We start from the raw sequence: 12,500 nt of genomic DNA, 5'->3' as shown, positions 1-12,500 counted from the left end.
ATTATTATTATTATTATTATTATTATTATTATTATTATTATTATTATTATTTGAAGGGAGCAGACCCTCTTTCAGGCAGGGCTGTATTTTGTGAATTTATCTTACACAGGATCTTTTCTCTTTTCTTTATAATTCGTTTTCATTATTATTATTATTATTATTATTATTATTATTATTATTATTTATTATTATTATTATTATTATTATTATTATTCGAAGATGGACCATGTTCATGTGGAGCAGGCCAACAGGGACCAATGACTCGAAATTCATGTTCCAAAGAATATGGTGTGCATTTGAAAGAAGTTGCAGAAGGTAATAGGAAATGCAGGCAGAAACGATTGGTTATCAGGAAAAGTAATACATTATAAATGAATTTGAAAGAAGTTGCAGAAGGTAATAGGAAATGCAGGTAGAAACGATTGGTTATCAGGAAAAAAATGCATTAATAAATGAATAAATTAATAGATAAAAAATGTAAACAAATTTTTTTGAAGGAAATAGCAGAAGATAGTAGGAAACATAGAAAGAGGTCAGTTATCAGGAAATAAGAACGAAATAAAAGAAACACAAATATATAAAATTTATATAAATTTTTTTTTTTATTTATCCCATAATGTGATTCCGTTTGACCTGGCCACACTCTTCCTTCCTGCAGACTCGTGTTGACTCGGCGAAATCCTTTCATGCGACCTGTGTGGACCCGGACCACCCAACCTTTGTTATCCCTGTTGATTTAGGCAGGCTGTACCTGCTGTGTGACCTTAGCCGGTATTTGAATACCATTTATCCTTTTCATCTCTCAGTCTTTTCAAAAGGTTTGCACGTGACTTTGCACTCTCCCACTGGTCTTTCGTGATATTTGAGTTTCTGTGTGTGTGTATGTATATATGGGCATATATATGTATATGTATATGTGTGTGCATACATACATACACACATACATAAAAACATATGTGTACTTGTATTTTATATATAATTATATCTGTGTGTGTGTGTGTGTGTGTGTAAGAGAGAGAGAGAGAGTGGGGGGGGGGGCGGACATGAAATTTTACCTGTGATCTTTAATAACAAACAAAAAAAAAAAAACTTTCGAAGATATTAAACTGGGTGACCCACTGCCTCTTGACATTCCGTGACAAAGGTTTATCGTTTGACCCCGATTGTCCTTCGTAAACTTGTTCATACGACTTTTGATGAAATAATTGTTAGTTGACCGTGTAAGTAAATATGTTTGCACATTTGTATGCTACGCGTTCATACGTTTAATTTTGACCGAATGTGGATAATGGACTCTGCAGTTGTTGTTTTTATTTTTTATTTATTTTTGGTCTGGTAAAGGGAAGTTTCTTTATTTTCCAACTTCAAGCTTCGCATTTATGATTATCTAGGTAATCACTAATAGTATCATTGCTTGTGTCATTGTCTGTTTAGTCATTGTTGATGATAATGATTTCGGTAAAGTCATCTTACCTTTGAAGTCAAATATATTCTGAAAGCCTGTTTTTCATTTTCATACCGATAATAATTACTAGTATTACTGCCCTCAAGTTAATTGTCGGTAATGGCAACGGTACATCAGATAAGATTACAATATGCTCCATTGTTTTCCAATGCTCCTAATGATATTATTTATATAATTGTTGTCACAATACTGGCTAATGGTGATGGGGAAGACAGTGCACTATATCTTTTAAATATATATCTTTGAAGAGCTTTATCAGGATAAACGGGCGTTATGAAAAGCAGTAGTTATGATTTGAATCGTTATCTGTTTCACGTAAACATAAACCACTTTTATCTGTAATATATTTCACGTCATTATTCCACTGGTTTTTATTTTTTCATATTCTTGGAATTTAACTTTAACCGTAAATAAAATAAAAACTACTGAGGCTAGAGGGCTGCAATTTGGCATGTTTGATGATTGGAGGGTGGATGATCAACATACCAATTTGCAGCCTTCTAGCGTCAGTAGTTTTTAAGATGTGAGAGCGGATAGAATAAAGTGCGGACGGACAGACAAAGCCGGCACAGTTGTTTTCTTTTACAGAAAACTAAAAATGAAATGCATCTGCTTAAGCGAACATCATTGTAAACCAGCAAGAAGCCTTTAATGGGGAACACCGTGGTTGGAGTTGTTCAAATGGATACTCATTCCTCACGTTTGGATTTATTATTCCTCAGCGCATTATAGATTATGCGAAGCAGGGTATAATGCAAATGGTGATGGGCATCTCGTCCAAGAAAAATGGATGCGCTATTGATGAACGAGTCTTGGAGGTTATCTTGGGTTCCAGGATTATTATATTTTCTTGAGAGAGAGAGAGAGAGAGAGAGAGAGAGAGAGAGAGAGAGAGAGAGAGAGAGAGAGAGAATGAATTAGAGAAAAATTTTTTAAACAAATTTCAGCTGTACCAAACGTTATATTAAACAAATTCTCTCTCTCTCTCTCTCTCTCTCTCTCTCTCTTCTCTCTCTCTCTCTCTCATTGTCATTACTGTTATTACGTTATGATTGTTATAATATGATGTATTCAAAGACCCTTTTCTGTTACTCACGATCTTGATTTTTAGCTGAAAATATTTTCGTCATCTTAGAAGTTGGTATCCAGTTGTCCTTTGCATGTTGAATTGAACAGCTTTGAAGTTCTTGGAACATGTGAGTTTTTTTTTTAACAAAAACAAAAAAAAACTAATTGCATGGGCATTCAGAAACCATAAATCTTTGTATCTTAAATTTGCAGCCATAAATGTTAAATATTATTTGCAATTATGTGAAAATATAGTATGCAAAATCAGCCTGGATTTCTTTTGACGTTAATTATGCAGATAGCCCTTTTCTTTACACTATTAGTGGGGACTAACATCTGGAAATTATCTACAAGAAGCAACGTAACACAGCCAAATGAGGAAACAGATTAAACATGTGCAACAACTTCTTTTGAGCAACAACTTCTTTTGAAGGCAGACGTAACTTGAGATATTTCTTCACCAGAATATTATGCTTAGGCTCAAGAGTGATTGGTACATGCCACCACCCGATGGTTCAAGCTGAAGCAGAAGAACTTAAAAAAAGAAAAAAAATTTAAATGCGCATTTAAATGTTCAGTAGATACTTATTTGGGAACTTAATACCGATTACCTCTTTAAAACCAAAGGTGTGTGAGTGCTAGCATTGTTTAAAACTGTTTTTTTTTTTTATTTCCTAAGACATTGCATTTATGTTTCTTATATTTATTTACTGTAAGATGTAATTGCATGAAAGGAGTAGACCTATATGGATGTGCTAAGTATGAAGCTATACGTTTTATATAGATGTGTGTGTGTGTGTGTGTGTGTATGCTCGCTCGCGCATGTGGGTTATAGGTTACCGAAACGTACACACGAGTGGTCATCACAGAGAAGGATTCACTATAATGCATCCTGTATAATGTTTTTTCTGCATCTATTGAGCCTGATATCTAAATCTAAACCTAAAATCTAAATTGGTTTATTATAACTGCATCTGTGAGTGAAGCATCTGAATATCGGCAATGCTTTTGTGTCTTTATTATTTATTGTTGAAGAAGATATACTCAGCATCATCATTGTTATACAGTAATTCTGTGATGATACTCTGATTACTTAATGCTGTGATCATTTAATTATTCTGTTCCTGAAAATGCTTTGTTGTGTACCCATTGAACGCGTTTCTGTATGCAATAGTATATCCTATAGCTTGCAGCATTTTATCATCCTAATGTATGTGTATATTGTATATATTATGTACACTATCCTTCTATCGTTCATTTCTGATTAACTGTTATCTCTGATCTCTTAATGTTATTCTTCCTGTTGAAGCGGAAGGACAAAAAGACTTTATAAAATATGCTGTTTGATGTAGCCTATCTTGTTCGACGACAGTATTCTCCCACAATTAATATATGTTGTGAATGTTTGTTTGTATGTGTGTGGTGTTTTGATATCATGCATATCCTCAGTAAGGTATATATAATTTGATGATTTTGATATCCCTTTTAACCGAAAATATGTATTTATGTATTTTTCCTTTTACGAAGTGTTTGATTGATCATGCTTCTTTTTTTTTTTTTTTTTTTTTTTTTTTTTTACCAGCTGCTAATTGTCGCTTTCTCTTCCTTCCAGGTAAGGCGACGGTGCAGGGGTAACCTACGAAGGGAGAGGAAAGGAGATTAAGTTCTGTAAGCAAGTATAATCGGTTTGGTTTATTAACACGCGTGTTGGTATGTACAGTACTAAATTCTTATATATGTTATATATATATATATATATATATATATATATATATATATATATATATATATATATATATATATATATATTATATTATATAATACATATTTATATATATTATTTATATATACATATATATATATATATATATATATATATATATATATATATATATATATATATATATATATATATATATATATATATATATATATATATATATTTATTTATATATGAAATGAATATCACATATGTTATATAAATATATATATATATATATATCTGGAAATGAACTCACATGTGTTCAGATTAAATATTTTGCTTCTTAACTACAAAAACTTATGTCGCACCTTTTCCGGAGACTTCGCGCTCGCGCTCGCTCTCCCAGATAATAACTGCTAATGTCCGTTTCCTGAACATTTCCCATTTGGCCGTTTTTATGGGCACCATTTGGATGCAAAATTTTTAGTACTTAATCCCACGTTGAACTAAGATATTCTCTTCGTTTACGTTCATTTTTGTTTCTCTCTCTCTCTCTCTCTCTCTCTCTCTCTCTCTCTGTGTGATTGTTGCACAAAGCTTTTTGTATATTTCTTTTTCTAAGGAAGTTTGGATTACTTCATTACAGGATTATATGGTTTAATATGTAGCACTTAGCTGACAATACTTATGACCATTTTGTTTGTAAATGTATGATAATATAGTATTATAGCTTGCACCTCGAGTATGAGTGTTTGTGTGTAAGTGTATGTATGTATGTGTGTCTGTATGTGTATATGTTATATTATATATATATATATATATATATATATATATATATATATATATATATATATATACATACATATATGTACATATATATTACATATCTATCTGTCTGTCTGTGTATATACATACATATATATATATATATATATATATATATATATATATATATATACATACATATATATATATAAAACTGTTATTTGCGATTTAATCAGTGTGCTTAACAATTGGGACTTCACATGATACTCCGTTATTCCAAAAAGATTCTCCATTACACATGCATGTTGTCAATCTTGCCAGCGCCATAAATTCATACCCACCACAACATGACCTGCGACAACACCACGGATATTTACCCGTAGATCTTAACGACCTCTCCTTGTCAGGTCGCTGTAGTCCTCATTATCGATTGGGATCGACTCGAGTGTCTATTGAGTCCAAGAAGATGAGAGACTCTTGATTTGGAGACGAGCCTCCTCCAGTAAGGGTCTGATATATTTAGAGTAGTTTTCGTTGGCTGGGCTGGTTTTTGGGGGTATATATTTAAATTCTTGCGTTTATTATCGTATTTTCCTGTGATTTATTATTTTTCTGTTCTGTCCTTTTTTTTTTTGAGATGGTAACTACTTTCGCCAGCGTTGTACCGCTTTTAATGTGTATATGTAGTCTTACCCTTCAGTATATGCGTTTAATCTTACTATTTAGTAGATGTTTTTTTTCTTAATTTTCAGTGCATGCATTTAATCTTACCCTTTTAGCATCTGCATTTATCCTTTTCCTTTTAGTATATGTATCTAATCTTACCCTTTTAGTATTGACATTTAATCTTACCTTATTATTTTTTATTATTTTTATATATATATATATATATATATATATATATATATATATATATATATATATATATATATATATATATATATATATATATATATATATATATATATATATTTAATCCTACCATTTTATTATATGTATTTAATCTCACCCTTTTAATATATGTACTTGAATCTTATACTTTTATCATATGTATTGAATCTTATCAATCGGGCCAGTGTATTTGGAATAGCTAACTGTATTATATTCCAGAACCTCACCACCGCATGTATTTCAGTGCCTTACTTGAATTCACATGAATTTTAAGGCTTCACCTTTAGGTACATTCCACCGCTGTCGCTGCTTTAAATCTTGATCAATTTGACAGTGAAATTTTGATGGATTTGTCCATTATTGTGTCGGGTCAAAGGTCAGTTTCATTGTACATGGTTAGGTCACACCGCTTTATATTTCTATTTTTGTCTTGTTTATTGTTCATTTTGTGAAAATGTAAAATAATGAGAAGATGGAAAATAAGAATTACCCTAATGATGCTTTCGCAGAATTTCAGCTTTCTAATTGGTATGAAGAAATATTCATAGAATATAATTTTCTGGTTTGATATGCTTTCATTCCCCCCTCGAAATTTTATCCAGTCTTGAGAAGACTTATGAAAGGAATAAATACCTTTAATTACCCCTTTGAAACTTAACAAAGTTATACATTATGAAACCGTAATGAACATTCAGATTATAATCATCACGGAACGAACTAATTAATCGTCGATTGATCATCGTCTCAGATTTAATTCCATAGATGTATTAATATATTCGAATTTGATATTATAATTGTATTGCTGGCTTTGCACCGCCGTCTGTTACAGAGGTATATTAAGGTATTGAGTGTCATGATGATGATTATTAATGTTTGATTATGTTCCTCGTGTTGACTTGATGATTGTATAATGATATCTTGGGCGAAACAATGGTGTTCATTAGTGCATGATGCTGATGTAATCATTCTCTCCCTTACGGGAGTATTACCATTGAATTTGTGTAGCTTCTTTCTGAATGATTGAAAAGTTTGAACTAGTAGAATGAAAATCAATCCTCTCTTTCTCTCTCTCTCTCTCTCTCTCTCTCTCTCTCTCTCTCTCTCTCTCTCTCTCTCTCTCTCTCATATTAGCACTGGATTTGTATAGCTTCTTTCTGAATGATTAAAAGTTTGAACTAGTAGAATGAAAAACCTTCCTCTCTCTCTCTCTCTCTCTCTCTCTCTCTCTCTCTCTCTCTCTCTCTCTCTCTCTCTCTCTCTCTCTCTCTCTCATATTAGCACTGGATTTTGTATAGCCTTTCTGAACGATTAAGAGTTTGAACTAGTAGAATGAAAACCTTCTCTCTCTCTCTCTCTCTCTCTCTCTCATATTAGCACTGGATTTGTATAGCTTCTTTCTGAACGATTAAGAGTTTGAACTAGTAGAATGAAAAACCTTCTCTCTCTCTCTCTCTCTCTCTCTCTCTCTCTCTCTCTCTCTCTCTCTCTCTCTCTCTCTCTCTCTCTCTCATTTTAGCATTGAATTTGTGTAGCTTCTTTCTGGACGATTAAAAAGTTTGAACTAGTAGAGTGAAAACCTCTCTCTCTCTCTCTCTCTCTCTCTCTCTCTCTCTCTCTCTCTCTCTCTCTATTAGCATTGAATTTGTATAGCCCTTTCTGAACGATTAAAATTTTGAACTAGTAGAATGGAAATCCTCTCTCTCTCTCTCTCTCTCTCTCTCTCTCTCTCTCTCTCTCTCTCTCTCTCTCTCTCTCTCGGTCCGATGTATCGACGATTTTTGCGGATTTTACGATGCTGAGAAGATATCCATTCGTTTTCATTGTTAAAAGATTTATCTTTCAGATTGGTTATCGTTATACCAGAATGATTGTTATTATTACTGGCCTGTTAAATGTTATCTGTTCTTAAATGTTATCTGTATAGACCATCGGTGTTTATCTGGAGGCCGACGGGATGGCTACCTATAGGACCTTGCTGGTGCCCTTAGACCAGCCCTGATGTGAAGGAAATAACGTAGAAAGGGGTGGGGGTGTTGGAGGGTTGGGGTGGCTGATCAAACGGCTTTGCCTGACTCTGTAGAAAAAAAGGCGAGATATTATCCCCTCCCGAAAGAAGGAAAAGGTTGGTCGTCTGGGAAAACGGCAGATAGTGGAGAAAATTCCAAAGCTGGCCTCTGAAGGGAACAGGTCACTTAATGGGGCAACGCGGAGACGGCTGATCCAAACAGAGGAATTATTATTATTATTATTATTATTATTATTATTATTATTATTATTATTATCACAAGCTTTTTTTTGGCGCGCGCTACGCATGCTGGAACTCGACGCTGCTGTCTCCCCCTACCCTCCCGATCCCCTACCTACCGCGCCGCCAACCGAGCCGAACAAACTGGTTTGCAGGGGGTGGGTGGCTGTGTCATATCTCCCCTACTGTCACCCGGGGGAGGACAAACGAGATCAGATCCACTCGGATTTTATTATTATAGAGTATTATTAATAATTCTAGCCAATACATCATAATAAAGCAAAGTAAAAAGGTTTTAATTTGCCTACAAGGTTCACACAGAAGCAAATGCCCTCATGTGAAAGGAGAAAACTGATGGAAGAGAAAGTTGCCCAAAGTATTTCAAATGCATTTTTTAGAGAAAAGGTGTTATTCATCAGCACTGAATATTTTTGACGTCGCTTTACGCATCAGAGCAACCGGGTAGGAGAGCTGTTAAATGCAGCTCAGTGGTCTGAGAAAATCAAGTGGTCTAAAAACTATATACTTACTTTTGCAGGTAGAATGTTACCTATCGTGTGGATATATATATATATATATATATATATATATATATATATATATATATATATATATATATATATATATATATATATATATATGAGCTATCAGTCGAGAAACATGCCAAGCGCCATCCTGGGTCAAAGTATTTTTAATTTAATTTATTATATCTTAAAATGGCACTTTGCATGTTTCTCGACTGAAAAGCTCATATATATATATAATGTGTATATATATATATATATATATATATATATATATATATATATATATATATATATATATATCTATCTATCTATCTATCTATCTATATATATATATATATATATATATATATATATATATATATATATATATAATGTAGTATGTACGCTCGCGCGCGCGTTTTATTCCAGGGTATCATAAACAGAAACAAGTGCGCAAAACCAGTTTGACTTCCCAGGAGAAGCACAACATCCGGGAAACCGCTTCAGAAGACGTGTGATATTATGGCTCCTTAACGGCGGAAGTAATTTCTCACAGCTTTTTGCTTTTCGGGGGGAGAAGAGTTGCGGGGGGAGGCGATTCTTCCTCTGACCTGACAGGTTTATGACCTATTAGTCACATGACACATCTCCCCAGTGGTTGCAAGCGAGCAAGCTGATTTACGGCGAGTAATGTAGGTATGGCGTGTATTAAATGTCTTGCTTGAAAAATACGATTTTCCCTGTGACTTCGATGCGCTTTTTCTGGGGCCTGAATCGGGAGATCTAATCCGACTTTCAGGTGAATTCTGGCGTCCTTATTAAGGAAGTTGTTTGAAAGACTTCCGTGGGAGCTTTGTGGAAATCAGTTCCCGATGTCCAACTCCTTGATACTAGTTTTCTAATCCTGTTTTGGTCATTTTTTTCCGCGAGCTTACGAAGTCTTTGTTGTCTGTTGGAAGACTTCTGGTTTTGATATTTATTTATTTACTTGTTACTTGTGTATATATCTATGTATTTATTTATTTGTTGCAAGATGCATTTCATTTTAAGCACTGTTTCGTGTTTATTCATATCTAGTGGTTAATGCTGTTAAATAGCTTCCTTTCTAGAAAGTAGGGAAACACCTGGTTTCCTTTTGTTAATATCCCGTAGTGGGGTAGTGCCGTCAGTGTACCTCATGCGGTGCACTGTAGGCATTACTTAAAGGTTCTTTGCACCGTGCCTTCGGCCCCTAGCTGCAACCCCTTTCGTTCCTTTTACTGTACCTCCTTTCATATTCTCTTTATTCCAACTTACTTTCCACCCTCTCCTATCAATTGATTCATAGTGCAACTGCGAGGTTTTCCTTATGTTACACCTTTAAAACCTTTCACTGTCAATTTCCGTTTCAGCGCTGAATGACCTCATAGGTCCCAGTGCTTGGCCTTTGGCCTAGATTCTATATTCAAATCCGTTCAACCTTTTGTTAATCAAATTCATTTTAAAATCAGCGGAGTTCGGGAGGAATTTGATCGTGCTGCTGAAGATAACAAAGAAATTTCGAACTTTCTAATCTAAGATCATACGGCATCGTTGTTGATTCGGGTACATAAAATCTCAAAAGTAAATAAAAGAATAAAAGATACACTTTCCACGCAGAGAGGCCTTAACCTTCACATTATCGGTCACCCTTTAGAATTGTGAGAAACTGTAATAGGTCGAGGTCAACGGAGAAGTTTATTGGTACGCGCATAATAAACCTTCGTTACATTGACGGTACGTGTTGTTATCATTGGTGTTCATGGGATATTATCGGTAGTGTATTTATCAGTGTGATATGAAAGAGGAGATGAAAGTATTGTACTGTGTTTACAGATCCTCTCTCTCTCTCTCTCTCTCTCTCTCTCTCTCTCTCTCTCTCTCTCTCAGATCCTTTTCTATACTTGTATCATTAGTTCGCAAATACGCCCTCTCTCTCGATCTCGATCCTTTTCTAAACTTGTATCATTAGTTATGGTATACGCTCTCTCTCTCTCTCTCTCTCTCTCTCTCTCTCTCTCTCTCTCTCTCTCTCTCTCTACGGATCCTTTTCTATACTTGTAGTTCATTAGCTCTCTCTCTCTCTCTCTCTCTCTCTCTCTCTCTCTCTCTCTCTCTCTCTCTCTCTCTCTCTCTCTCTCTCTCTCTCTCTCTACAGATCCTTTTCTAAACTTGTATCATTAGTTGCGGTGAATGCTCTCTCTCTCTCTCTCTCTCTCTCTCTCTCTCTCTCTCTCTCTCTCTCTCTCTCTCTCTCTCTCTCTCTCTGCAGATCCTTTTCTAAACTTGTATCATTAGTTGCAGTGAATGCTCTCTCTCTCTCTCTCTCTCTCTCTCTCTCTCTCTCTCTCTCTAGAGCGTGGGGCGTGGGAGGAGAAATGCATAAGAAGGGTGTGGTTGTGGGGCGTCTGGAGTAGGAGAGGTCGGTGAAGGTGGTTTCGTCAGTAGTACGGTTTGACATTTTCATTCCGACGTCTCTCAATTGAAGATCAGAAAAGTACGAAAACGTTTGCACGAACGAATGCACTGCAGCCGCTGCTGCAGCTGCTGCTGCTGCTGCATCCCTTGCAAATCATGTCGGAGGTCAGTTGCCCTGCTTCAGTTCTCTCTCTCTCTCTCTCTCTCTCTCTCTCTCTCTCTCTCTCTCTCTCTCTCTCTCTACAGATCCTTTTGTATACTTGTATCAGTTGTTGGGGTGAATACGCTCTCTCTCTCTCTCTCTCTCTCTCTCTCTCTGTAATTGCTGTTACACAATTATCTGTCTACAAATTAAAACCCTATATGTATTGAAATTATATATATATATATATATATATATATATATATATGTGTGTGTGTGTGTGTGTGTACAGGTAAATATGTGTGTTAGTTAAAACAATTAGTTATGTCAAAGAATAGAAAGTGAGAAAGCCATTTAAATATGGCTTTCTCACCTTTTATTCTTTAACTCAACCTGTTTTTTATTACCATTTCGGTACCTTTGTGATGTGAGGTTAAGGCGTGGGAGAAATTTTTTTTAACAATAAAGAAACCTTTTAAAATGAGGATATTAATATTTTAGTAAAGTAGATATGCGTGGGTCAGTAAATATAAAAATTGCTGTAGGTGTTACTGTGATGCGCATTGAAGTTCTCTTTAATGCACAGACGCATGCAAGACATGCCTTCCTAAACTTTTTTTTCCCCTTACTGTATCTGCAAGGGACCGGCTAAAAAAAAAAAAAAAAAACAGGTTGGTTGGTGTATGCAGGCAAGCTAAGGCCACTGACCACCGCCCACCTCTAGACGCCTTTATTACTGGAAATCCGCAAAGTTGACCTCGAAAAAAAAAAAAAAACAACCAGCCGCTTCTATGTCCAAAAATAACAAGGAGGAATGAGTTTCCTCTCCGGGAATGCTTTAGCTGAACTGCGATGTTCAAGGAGTTTCTCTCTCTCTCTCTCTCTCTCTCTCTCTCTCTCTCTCTCTCTCTCTCTCTCTCTCTCTCTCTCTCTCTCTCTCTCATCACGAGGAGCAGCATCTGGTCGTGTGATCGGGGGGATTTGAGATCTAGTTTCGATACCTTTTTTAATTTTTTAAAAAATTTTTATGAATGTGTACAAAATTGTTGATAACTTTGAAGTTGTTTTAATTTTTTTTTTTGCGCGTGACTGTCTTTCTGATTCAATGTAGATTGAATATAGAATTTAGGCCTAAGGCCAAGCACTGGGCCCAATGAGGTGATTCAGCGCTGAAATGGAAATTGACAGTAAAAGGTTTGAAAGGTGAAACGGGAGGAAAACCTGTCAGTTGCCCTAGGAATCAGGTGTTAGGAGAGGGTGGAGAGTAAGATGGAAGAAAG

General features: G+C 35.2%; 1 protein-coding gene and 1 long non-coding RNA gene across 6 annotated transcripts in view; both read left to right on the top strand.

Moving 5' to 3' along the window:
* The window catches only part of LOC136838973 (uncharacterized), an 89,647-nt gene extending 85,441 nt beyond the window's left edge, over positions 1-4,206 (top strand). Inside the window, exon 3 of the long non-coding RNA XR_010853164.1 lies at positions 4,146-4,206. This is a non-coding gene — a long non-coding RNA (uncharacterized lncRNA). The remainder of the gene's footprint in view (positions 1-4,145) is intronic.
* Positions 1-12,500, top strand: part of LOC136838473 (uncharacterized) — a 606,774-nt gene that overhangs the window by 460,392 nt on the left and 133,882 nt on the right. The window lies entirely within an intron of this gene.

Source organism: Macrobrachium rosenbergii, chromosome 5, assembly GCF_040412425.1.
Source record: "Macrobrachium rosenbergii isolate ZJJX-2024 chromosome 5, ASM4041242v1, whole genome shotgun sequence".
NCBI lineage: Eukaryota > Metazoa > Arthropoda > Malacostraca > Decapoda > Palaemonidae > Macrobrachium > Macrobrachium rosenbergii.
Note: the sequence above shows the minus strand (reverse complement) of the source record. Positions and strands in the feature narration are given on the sequence as shown.